Here is a 12,492-nt window from a genome sequence, read left to right as displayed (position 1 = left end):
TAAAAACCGCTAAAAACATATGACGTGACACATGACATTATAGTGAAAAAAAATATCGTTCAAATTAAATAATTTTTGGTGACAAAACCTAGCCGTTTATCAGAATCCAACACGGACGAATCTTGGACAACCACTTAGTTGTCGTATGTTGTTTCTTCAAAACCCTCAAAAGTGATCAAAAATGAAAACAACACTTCACCATTAAAATAAAGCTATGTTCATTAGAGTGCATATGCGAGTAAGCCAGGGAGAAAACTGTCACTGATAAATGTCACTTCAGCGACTGTGTCCATAACCAAACATAACCTCAACGCGGCACTCACTCAATAACTCATCACTCGAAACAACAAATCAAAACGCGTCTAAACCGGAGAAACAGGACGGAGGAACTAGCGGAATAGATTGTTCAAATTAATTTTAGGAAGGAATGCGCAAATAAGTAAATAAGAACACTTCAAATCAGAAAGTTAATGTGGGGTGGGGACGTCCCGTGCCCCTCACTTGGCGAAATGTGGGAACGGTGATGGCGATGGGACGGACCGGGTCAAAAGTTGCAAGAACTAAATGCAGCAAATCGGCTTGCTGTTTCTGCTAGATGTTGGCAGCTGGATTCGAATTGTTACGACGGCAACGTGATCGCTGGTAGAGCAAACTTGCTTGCTGTGGTAGCTATTAAGTTCCCAACAACCTATGCTTTGCAGGGAATGCAACCTCATCCCTCCGTGTGCACAGAAAACATGGAGGAACGCGTAGGAGCTTTCGGATTTTCTCTCCGACAATCACTTTTGAAGATAGAGCTGTCCAAAGTTAAGGTTTCAGCGCGGAGGACAGTACGGAAGTCACATTTTGACTACTTCCTGCGGAATTTCGATTACTTTCACCTCTGACATTGCCTTTATAGCACTAAAATTTAATTCGCCACCTTCCCCCGAATCAAATAAGCCAAACGGCATCGAAAACGACAGAAAAATAACGACTCTACGGCCAAAAGACACAAATATGTCGCTTATTTTGAAAACCTCCCATGGAAGACCAGTGAAGGGTCACTCTTCATGGACTACGGCGGGGTCAAAATGCTGGACGCCCACAACAGTTACGTACGCTCAGAAATGATGCCCGTATCAGTAACCTCACAGATAGTCTTCTGAGAGGCAATATTAATATTGTCACTTTCTGAATGGAAGCTAGAACATCCGAGGAGGCTGCCTACCAACTCCATTTCAATTAAAGTTCCTGGGTATGTTTGCTTTGTGTGTATATTGGGCTGGCTGGTATACCTGTTAGCACCATGCTATTGTAACTCATTTTGCATTGATTGTCTAGAAAAAATGTGATTCCTAAGGCACCTAAGTGCCCTGTTAGTTAAAATAGTATCAGTAAATTCATCTTGGGGTATCGGAGCTCCATAAATGGCATTGACTTCAACCCTGATTCACCATAATTATTTTTAATTACTTATAAATAGTACATTTTGTAAGTAAAGATGTAAGTTTTGTAAGTTTTAGCCAGGAGGGTAGCCACGTCAGCCTGACAACATTGTTGGAAATGTCCATTCAGGCCAGTGTTGGGACCATTTCAAGAGCTACTTGATGTCGAAATGGTCACAACGCTGACCTGACTGGTCAATTTCGTGATGTTTTGTTGTCCAGGTGACTTTGCTGTCTTCCCGGGTGTGTTTGCTTTTCCAAAGTATTTTACGTGTTCCTAGTTTTCCTATTTTTTACGTGTTCCTAGTATTCTTATTTTTTTCATGTTAGGTACTCTTCGTCACTTTCATAATCGATCTTCAGATTACCAGTGGACGCATGTTCAAGTGCCTAGTTCTGCTCTTTAGTTTTCTGTTAAGAAAAGTGACACGAGCAGACTCTTTTCAACTGTCGATGTGTAGTTTCAGTTAAGTTTCTATTGTGATGACACAACTTTAAAGTTTAATATCAATAACTCAAGACATTTCCCAGCCAGGAGGGCAGCAAAGTCAACTTGTTCCAAATGACCATTCAGGCCTGTGTTGAGACCATTCCGAGAGCTATTTGATGTCACAATGGTCACCAACACTGACCTGACTGGTCATTTTCATGATGGTTTAATTACATATGCTGACTTTGCTGTCTTCCTGGGAGTAGTGTGTGTTTTTTGTTCTGTAACTTTTTGGAGTTTCCATTTTGCTTTAGCCCTATGTCATTTTAAAGTTAAACACTCCTCTTACTGTGTTGAGGAATTCCTGTCGTTTTCAGATAGCGGCTTTATCTTTGAGTGTTTTTAGTGTTCGGCTAATTTTGATGTTACATATCATATGAGATGCTACTCAATTTATAGTTCATTGGCCTTTATTAAAATATCCAAGTTATTATTGTGAAAATGTTTTGCTTTTATTTCCAACCTCCAGGTACATTTAAACAGTATGCATTCTCCAACAAACTAAATTAATAGTTACTGAGATAAATTTAAGACGACAGCCTCCTGATACAGTACAAGTGACACAGAGTTCATGAGTAAACAAGCATGACGGTGAAGCAAAGTGTGTCTGCCGTGGAGAATCAGGAGATAATGTAACCCACCACATAGCGATACAACATGGAGGGAGAAAAAGCTATCCAATGATAACAAAAAAGGCACTAATTGACATAATAGCTGCCAACCCGTGCCAACCAGAGAGGTATTGACACAAGTACAGCAGGGTGTGCTGTCAGATGAAGAAACTGCATTCAAAATATAAACATTGGATTCACCCTCTCAAAACACCAATATTTCCTTTAAAAATAAAAGGTCACTAGAAAATGTGTTTGACAAATTAGGCATGAAGAGCTAAAAAGATGTTCCTTATCTGTGAAACACCAGAGGCAGTTGTACCCGTCATGGTCTCTAAGAGAACAAGCTCACAATGGCCACACCGTATTGAATATAAATTAAATCAGACTTACTTATATCAGAACACAAGTGAATAATGTTGAAATTAAAAACACAAAGTTCAACTAGAGAATTACCAACAGTGTCTGCATTCAACGTTCACAAGACTTCAGTAAACTATCCCGCTCCTGATTTTTAAACATATTGCTCTCGCCTGGACAAATATGACTACTAAACATTGCCCACAATACCAAACTGACTTCAACGAAATGACCAATTCTTACAGGAACTTGAACTGCAACTAGGAATGCTAACACACACACAATATAAACTGTCTTCAATAAAGGACCAACAAAATCATCACTTCGACTTACCCAAAGAGGAAGAATATTGTGTTGAAATGCAGTACACAGAGTGCGCCCTCATTCTCGGTACTCTTGTGTGAATAAGACAGACAATGTTATCTTTGTTTTTGCAATCCAATTTGCACCTCGAGGGGTAAACAACTACTAATTTTGGTGTACACCACTATTTCAGATTTCAAAACATTTCAACCATTTCAGGACCATTTCTAAACCATTTCATTTCAACCATTTCAAGATGATTTCAGTCATATTTCATATCAATTTCAAGGCCATTTCAACCATTTCAAGACGATTTCAGTCATTTCATATCAATTTTCAAGACAATTTCAACCATTTCATATCAATTTCCAGAGCATTTCAACCATTCCAACACGATTTCAAGACAATTTAATGACGAACCATTTCAACCATTTCAAAACCATTTCAACCATTTCAAAACCATTTCAACCATTTCAAAACCATTTCAACCATTTCAAGCACATTTCATGCCATTTCAGAACCATTTCAAGGCATTTGTACACTCGTTTCCGAGTTGTTTACCCCTCGTTGCACCTGCAAAGATAATAAAACCTTTTAGGTAAGTCGTTGGCTCCGAAAAAAACAAGCGTAACTCCGCCAGTGCCGGAGAACAAGAGTAACTGGCACCAGCGCGGAGAACTCGAGTAACGCCTGGCTATTTAGATAGGGAGTTACTCGAGTTCCCCGCGCTGCTGCCAGTTACTCTTGTTCTCCGGCTCTGGCAGAGTTACGTTTGTTTTTTTCGGAGCCAACGAAGTGAAACTTGAAACTTAAATCACACCAATAGAAGAAAAACAAACCAGTCTGGAATATAAGTTACCACAACAACTTAATTACCTTCCTAATTCCAATTTGTTTCCAGTCTTCATTTTTATCAAAGGCCTCTTTGATCTTCTGGAGGATCTTCTGGATGTGTGACTTCCAAACTTTGCACCAAAGTGCACTATCAAGAACTCAAGGCCGGGCACTGCTCAAGAACAGAAAAGAAAGTCATAATTTTCCACATTCTTATCATCTTCTAGAAAATATATTCTACTTTCTCTCAAAATTCACTACCCGGAATAAGCTATTAAAAAGTCCCTCAAAAACTAAATACATTTGCTATGCACAAAAATCAGAAAGAAAGGGGTGCATCCAACATTACATCTCAACCAAGAACAACTTGTGACTTCAAAATTTTCTGCAATAATACAAATCTTGTTCGTACCATGGCCAGCTTCAGTAGGTAACACTGTTTACAATGTCAAGTTGAGCAATAATTAGTGTTAGAATGACAATTTGAGTTCTGAAGCAACTGAGTTTTGTTGCAATGCAGGCAGGGGCAGAGATGGACCAAAATGTTCAACACAAGTAATACGTAGATCAATTTCAAGACAGAATTTGTGATTACTATCTAACTTTAACCAGAATTTTCAAAAAAGCGTCAGGAAAGAGGTGAAGAGAAGATATTCTCATTAGTATTCTATCAATGAGAATGAAGCTGCATAACTCAAACAGAATTGGTAAAGTAGAGAGAACTAACTTTCACATTATGCTTGATTATACACAAATACCTCTTAAGCGAAAACATTCCAGTGAGTTGAGTACTGTATTCTTGATGGCTGTCTGAAGATCATCAGTTTCTTCTCCTCGCATTACCAAGTGACGCAGGCTAGACATGGACGCACTTCATTTTCTTCACATTCCTGTAAAACAGAATTCACATTATAAGGTGATATATTGGCCATTACTATTACTCGTATTTTTTTTTAATGCTCTCTAGCAACAGGAGGACACGGGCACTCATTCAAGAAATAAGTGGACAAGAAATGCTGTTGTGCGTACAGGTAAACAGAACATACCTGAAATTTTGAAAGAGTACTCTGGAAACTCGGGTGCGAGACAGTCTCACACCAAACGGTGTGAGGCAAACATACCTCACACCAAATGGTGTGAGACTGGTTGTGCCTCACACGTAATTGTGTGAAAAAGTATCACTCTATTTGCTGTGAGGCACGGTGTGAGGCACAACGAGCCTCACACCATTTGGTAAGGTATGTTTACCTCACACCATTTGGTGTGAGGTATTTTGCCTCACACCATTTGGTGTGAGACTGTCTCACACCTGAGTTTCCAGCACTGTAATTCTTGATGCAATGAAGACTACAAATTTAGAGCAATAATTTGTAATGCGATAATTTTAACACCTGTTGCTGCGATGATAAATTATCGCACTAAATTGACATTTGTCATTGCATTGAATGCGATAATCTTAACATATTTTGCTGCAATGATAAATTATCGCAGAAAAATATGCTAAAATTATCGCACTTAATGCAATGACGAATGCCAATTTAGTGCGATAATTTTTTTATGGCTCCCCCAGGTGCAATATTTTGTGGGAATCGCTTTTTGGCTATTATCGCATGAAGTTGTATGAAATTTATCGCACTTGACATAACAGTGAGAGTATTACTGTCTTCCTAATAGAGCAAGAAAATAATGTAGATGCAGGAGCCAAGCACACGCCTAGGTATTGCAGCTGCGTAGCACGAATGAATCAAAGAGAGCATGCTGCACCTGCAATTTGAACGGAAAGTCAATACAATGCAGAAAGATATTGCACAAATCTGCAGTTACTCATAGATGTTTTAAAGACAAAACTGTGGTTTAGTAAAAATAACCAACAGAATAAACAATTTAAATGAAGTAGAGAAGCGGCAATGACTATACTTTGAAAGTTGCACGGGCAAACTACTATCGAATGGACAATACAGACTTAGAAGCATGCCGTCTTTTCAAGAACTTGGTGAAATGGTGTCCCAAAAAATTAGAATTTCCTTCCTAGATGGAACACTGTGTTGTGTCATCCTGTGATTTCACGCTGTGGCGTCCCCCGTTGCGTCGCCCACCGTAATTCTACGATACCCTCTGGTAATCACGAGTGTTCTTTCATTCATTTAAACCGCGAGTGATAAAGCTTGCGTCCTGCCGGCTCGCGCCAGTTGAGGTTAGGAGTCCTATGTTTGCCCGCCGCCGGCGTCCCTGTCTACCTCGTCTCGTGCTCGCCGCCCGCCGGCGTCAGTGCTCGATCACGGCGTGTCCTGCCTGTCACATAGCTGTAAATTCAGTGTTCAATCGAGTGTCGCTGCTGCCGCCTCGTGAGCCACCCGCGGCCGCGGACTAGTGCAAACCAGTCGACAATAGACCATTCCGGTAAAGCGAAAAAAGAACAAGCAGGCCCGCCCTTCCGCCAAACGGAGTTGCTAGCTCCACTTCGCTGCGCCGGCAACTCCGTTCGGCAGGGGCCGGGCCTGCTTGGCCTGCCGGCGGCGATGGTCGGGCCTTCGGCCCGACCATTTCAGTCTCGCGATTTACTGAAGTGCATCATCAAATAAATAATGTGACCGGTAAATCACTTTGCATATTTGAGTAAAAATAAAGCGTCCTGTGGGGGGCCTGCGGCCCTAGAAATTTGCTCCTTGGACATGACAAAAGACTGTAACGGGGCAACACCATGACTACACCCCACCCTTCTGCTTTGCTTACAAAAAATTAACCCACGCAGTTTCTAGATTGTATATTGTTTGTCAAACAGTCTTAAAACTTGACTTTTTGCCATTGTTTTCAATATATCCACCTCTAAGGCCAAAACAGTGAAAGATACGGCAAATCCGAGGGTAGTTCCTGATTCAGAATGTGCTGTTTTGGGGGGGTACTCCTTCTGACATTTTACGATTGGACGCCCCCTTGTACGTCTTTATGTGCAACGTGGTCATTTTCGCCGTATTTTCGTCGAAAAAAGCACTCTAGCGCCCACACGGTGCAAGATAGAGTCAAACGGACAAAATTTTCGCCCATAGGACTCTACTTTCACGAGTTACCCCTTAGAAGACCATAAAAAAAAATGTCTTTTTCCTACTGTATGGACCAACCCGTATTTCTTTGTTACCCCCTTTCACCCCCTTAGGGGTGGTTGCCAGGATTTGCACCAGGCGTTTCGTTGTCCAGGAGTGACCCCTAAGATACCCTGAAATTTGTAGACCTCTAGCTCATCTCCTTCCTCTTACACGGACGACGGACAGACGGACGGACACAAGAGCGGTTGCATAAGCCCGTTTTAATGCTTTTTTGAAAGCAGAAGGGCGGGCTAAAAACAGACGAAAGAAGCAAAGGCGAGTATGAGAAATATACGGTAGTGCGTCGGTTTCACGGTCGTATCAAACGGTTTAACGTGACTTGTCTGATCTTTGGATTCGTCTGAGAGTTAATGAGAATAGTTCTCACTCTCAGGCGACGCAGAATATCTAGTTTACGATGAATTGCGTTCAAAGGTTCCCAAGGCGCGCCGTACATTTCTCATAGTACGCTTTGCTTCTTTCGTCTCTTCTTCTTTGTTTCCGGTTCACCGGAATGGTCCATTCGTTCGTGTCACTCATTGTGTTCCTCACGCGCACTCATTCTGAGGTTATGCTTTTGTCAATTTCACTGAGCCTTTGACCATTTACTTGTAAATCGTCATGTTTTCTTTGTCACGACGCCAATGGCGTCCCCTCGGTTGGTGCGCGGGGATCCCTGGAAATAGGGTGGTGGTGGGGAGGGGACGCTCTCGCTGCTAGTGCTCAGCGACGGCGCGACACAAAGTAACAATAGATTTTGCGTTTCAGCTGTCTTGCGAGCCGCCCACTGGTGAGCTTTGGGAGCAGCTCTGCTTCCAAGAATCGCCGTAGTTTAACACCAGGTGTTGCTGAATCAGCGTTTGAAGACCACTACTATCCCGACGACCCCGTGGTCCCTACGGCTAATGGCAATGGTAAAGAGAGCTAGTGATATTTATTATTTCGGCTTCTCTCGCTATTCATGTGCTATGTGCGTGAGGCCCGCGAAAGTAGTTCACAATAATATTTCACGTGTCTTAAAGGCAAAATTCGTGATTTTAATTCTCCGTTCCGATTTTTGGTTGTTGCAGATGCTGTATCCGGGACAGCAAATAAACTTGTAAAACCTAAAACCAGCGCGTAGAAACTCCAGCTGCCGGGCTGATACCATCATCGTGCGAGCTGCGCGGAGCCGTATTTTGCAAACGTTTAAACACACGAACTGGAGGGTCTTCAGCACTGAAACCTTCTCTCCCCTACTCGTAATCATTTTCTTCGTTGCTTAGGAGGGTGGTTATACCTTTGCACTTTCAGAAATTCGCAAATTCAACGAAAATAAAATATGGGTGGTATGAGAAATTTAGCACCAGTTTAGCAGGTCATGTCCGTTCTTCCTAAAGTTTTGTTCTTACCAAACAAAGTAAAGCTGCGACACACCTCCTAAGCCACGTAGGAATAAATTATGAGTGCGATACAAAAGGTTTCAGTGCTGACGACCCTCCCCGTTTGAACGTTTGCAAGAGCCGCGATGGTGGTATCAGCCCGGAAGCGGGAGTTTCTACCCGCTACTAAAACAACACCTACACTACGACTTGCCCCAAATGTCCAACAGCGGTATGTCCCATCGAAATCTTTTCAGTTTCCGGTGACGGCAATTACAGGCAAGAACAGAAAATGTCAACACGAGTGGTTTGGAACTTATCCATGGCTGTACTACTCCGTCGAATTAGATTCGGTATTTTGTATCACTTGTCTAAAAGCAGCGCATTTTGTTGGGTGATGGGAATGAATCTTGGTTTTGTCGGTCAGAAGACACTTTTCTTTCCGCCGGGTTTCGCAATTGGAAGAAACCTTCTGAAAATTTGAAGGAGCATGGCACTTCAGCATTCCACAGCAAAAGTGCGCAACTTGTTTTATCCAAGGAGCACGGCACTCCAGTCAATGCCCAACTTGATAAAGCTGCGGAGAATGCTCAGGCTACTGTCCGGAAATGTATGCTGCAGGGGAACCGGGGTACGTTCCTCGGTGGGTAACGTACCCCGGGGTAACGTTCCCCGGTACCCCTGTGCCCTGATACCCCGACACCTATTTTAACTATAAAATTAATATTATGAGCTACTTCGAATATTTTTTGGGTCAGGGTATCAGGGCACAGGGGTACCGGGGTACGTTACCCCAGGGTACGTTACCCACCGAGGAACGTACCCCGGTTCCCCTGCTGGCAGTTATCAGCTCTATGCGGTTCCTGATGTCCACGGGAATGGCTGTTCGGGGACACACGGACGATTCGGGAAATCTCTTGCAGCTCCTGAAAGAGAGACGGCGTGATATCCCAGAGCTCGAGGCGTGGCTCGCGCTCAAACAGAGTTACACGAGCCCTTTAATTCAAAATGAGATCATAGAAATTATGGCACACATGGTCCTTCGAGGTTTGGTTTTAGAAATAAACTCGGCCGAGTTTTTTACTGTCATTGCCGATGGCACAACTGACATCAGCGGTAAGGAACAATTTCCTATCGCCGTGCGAGTTGTCCAGAATTTTTTGTCGAATGAAATTTTTCTAGGAACGTACATCCCACCTGACAGCAAGGGACAGACCCTCGCGGATGCTATCAAGGATGCCCTTCTATAAGACTATGGATCTCTTTTGAAAAACTTCGCGGTGCATGCTTCGACGGCGCGAGTAACATGTCCGGGCGGGAAAAAGGAGTCCGCAAAATTCTCTCCGATCAGCAGTCAAAGTGTTTGTACGTCCAGGGTGTCGCCGAAAAAGTTGACAGAATGTTTGACGTTCTTGCATTGGTTAGGGGAAGTTCCAATTCTAATCTTGAGTCTAGTAAAAGCAGAAATATCTACTTGGACGTAGACGTAGAAGACCCAGTACTGCCGCCTGGTCTTGAAGCTTCCAGTCTGAAGGCTAACTCAAGAAGTGTTCAACATCTTATTCCCATGTGTCCCACGAGCCGGTGCGTGCTTGTGAATTCGCTCCGTAGGTTTTCTGAAAACTACTAAAGGGTGCGAGAGACCCTTGCTGAAATCGGTGATGACGAGTCTTCTAAAATTTCCAGTGACAGAAGGGGATATCAGGGGTTGGATAAAGCAGATGACTTTGCTCAAAACTCTTTTCTTTCTCTACGTTGCAATCGAGGTCTTTGGTCCGTGCGAACAGCTAGCGCGAACACTGCAGGATCCGGAGCTGACGGCTACTGGCACTGGCGCAAAGCAAGGCTCACGAATACTTCTGGACAAACTTCAGTCTGCGTTCGGACGAGGAGTTTTCGAAATTGTACAAAAAGGCCTGTGAGACAGGCGATTCACTTCATCTTGAGCATCCTCCTGACCAGAGAGTTCGGAAGCCACCTGCCCACCTCGAGCAGACGAAAAATCCTACTCCACCTGTAGTTCTGACTGGTGAGGAAAGTATCGAGAAAAGCTATTTTGAGATTCTTGATCTTGTCATGCAGCAAATCTCGGAGAGATTCCAGCAGGCTGGTCTTGACCATCAAGAGGCGCTTGAATCAGTTTTATTCATGTCTGCTGAAGGTGATAAAATTTCCGACCACGATTTGATAGAGAAGTTAGGTGTGTATTCAGACGATTTCGATCAAGAAACTCTTCTCACGCAGCTGCACATGTTAGGGAACGTCCCACCCATCATCCTCCTCCTTTATCCCACCTGCTGCACCCCTTACCTCTGCCCCCTCTTCCGTTGCACCCTCTTCCTTTGCCTCCTCTTCCTTTGCCTCCTCTTCGTTTACACCCTCTTCCTTTGCACCCTCTACCCCACACCCTACCTATGCATTTTCTACCTCTGCACACCCTACGTCCGCACTCCCCACCTCTGCAACCTATCTCCCTACCTCCTCTTCTTCATCCACACCACGTTATTTCCCTCCTCACACTGATATCCCAACTCACACTACACCCTCAGCCTTACATCCATCCTACCCACCTCATTCATCACCTCATTCATCAGAGCATGCTTGTCATGCCCAGTACATAGACATATCTGACAGTCATCATGTAGTAGCGCAAGAAGTTGTGCTTGGTCAGGACCAGTATTGACTGGTTTCTATTTTTGTACATGTTAATTTGCTTATTTTCAGTTTTTGTTAAAAATAATTTGTTGCAGTTTTTTATATTGTTTTTTGTAAATGTTAATGTAATTTAAATGTTAAATTTTTGGTGATTGATCTTGTTTTGGACAGGTTTTGCACTAAGTGCTTGTAAGAAGTCAGGCATATTCATGTAAGTGTTCTGCCAGTATCTTCTAAAAACTGTTTTGTTTCTATAACCCTCTAATAAATGTTGCTTGCACAAGGAATTTTTATTTTCTGATTGTCCCTTTAACGCAGTTCCTTCATTTGACATTAAACCTATCTATGATTCCACAAAAGTAACTATTCAAACGGAGCGCGCGCTGCTGACGCCGCCGCTACCACCGCAGCTACAGTGCAGGGGTGGGGGTAGGGCGTGGGGTGAGGCTGAACGGTGACATCACAGTATGAGAGTAGTTGTGGAACGCAGTCTGGCGCCACCCCAACAAACGCAGTAATTTTGTAGTTTTTCGGGCGTAAAAAGTGTCATTTGCACCTCAAGCATACAGGGAGAAAACTACAAAAGTACGTCAAATGCGTTTGTCGTAGTTTTGTCGTTACCCCCTCAGTAACTCCGTCGTGTTTTCGGCGTAGCTTGGTAGTATGTTCGTCGTTTCTCCGCCACTAAAAAACTACAAATCTACTCCCTCCCTGGCCATACGGGTCGTTCTCCTGCACATTCACAGGGATCGGACTGTTGAACTGGATTTGCTTCGGCTAACGACGATCGCGACGATGATAGAAAAAAAAAACTTTGGAAAAGTTTAAGTAATTTTTCATGATAATGCTCTAATGTTTAATTCGACGCATCCGTGCAACACTGGTGAATCTGTTTAGGACAGACGAACAAGGGCGAATCTGAGAAGGACGGACGAACAAGGGCGAATCTGTTTAGGACGGACGAACAAAGGCGAATGTGCTTTTTCAGAATTTCTGCACACCTATCTTAAGACGTCTCTCACACCTCGATTTGACGTCAGATCACTTTGAACGAAGCATCATTGCACCCGTCATTGAGCCTTCAATAGAATACGACCTCAACTGAAGCGATCCGACGTCACATCGAAGAGTATGAAGCGTTCAAAGATAGGTTTGCGGGAATTCTGAAGCACATGGCCGAAGGCCCGACCATCGCCGCCGGCAGGCCAAGCAGGCCCGGCCCCTGCCGAACGGAGTTGCCGGCGCAGCGAAGTGGAGCCGGCAACTGCGTTTGGCGGAAGGGCGGGCCTGCTTGTTTAAATTCAAAATACCCTATTTCTTCTCTAGGACACGGTCTTCGAGTCCGCCTGGTAGGTAGGCAACCCACAG

General features: G+C 43.5%; 1 protein-coding gene across 1 annotated transcript in view; it reads left to right on the top strand.

Moving 5' to 3' along the window:
• The first annotated feature begins 6,338 nt into the window (after positions 1-6,338).
• The window catches only part of LOC127750490 (uncharacterized), a 61,190-nt gene continuing 55,036 nt past the window's right edge, over positions 6,339-12,492 (top strand). The window contains exon 1 of the mRNA XM_052272287.1: positions 6,339-6,425. The gene's annotated coding sequence lies outside the window, so the exon portion shown is untranslated. The remainder of the gene's footprint in view (positions 6,426-12,492) is intronic.

This window comes from Frankliniella occidentalis, unplaced genomic scaffold, assembly GCF_000697945.3.
Source record: "Frankliniella occidentalis isolate FOCC.00 unplaced genomic scaffold, Focc_3.1 Scaffold197, whole genome shotgun sequence".
Lineage (NCBI taxonomy): Eukaryota > Metazoa > Arthropoda > Insecta > Thysanoptera > Thripidae > Frankliniella > Frankliniella occidentalis.
Note: the sequence above shows the minus strand (reverse complement) of the source record. Positions and strands in the feature narration are given on the sequence as shown.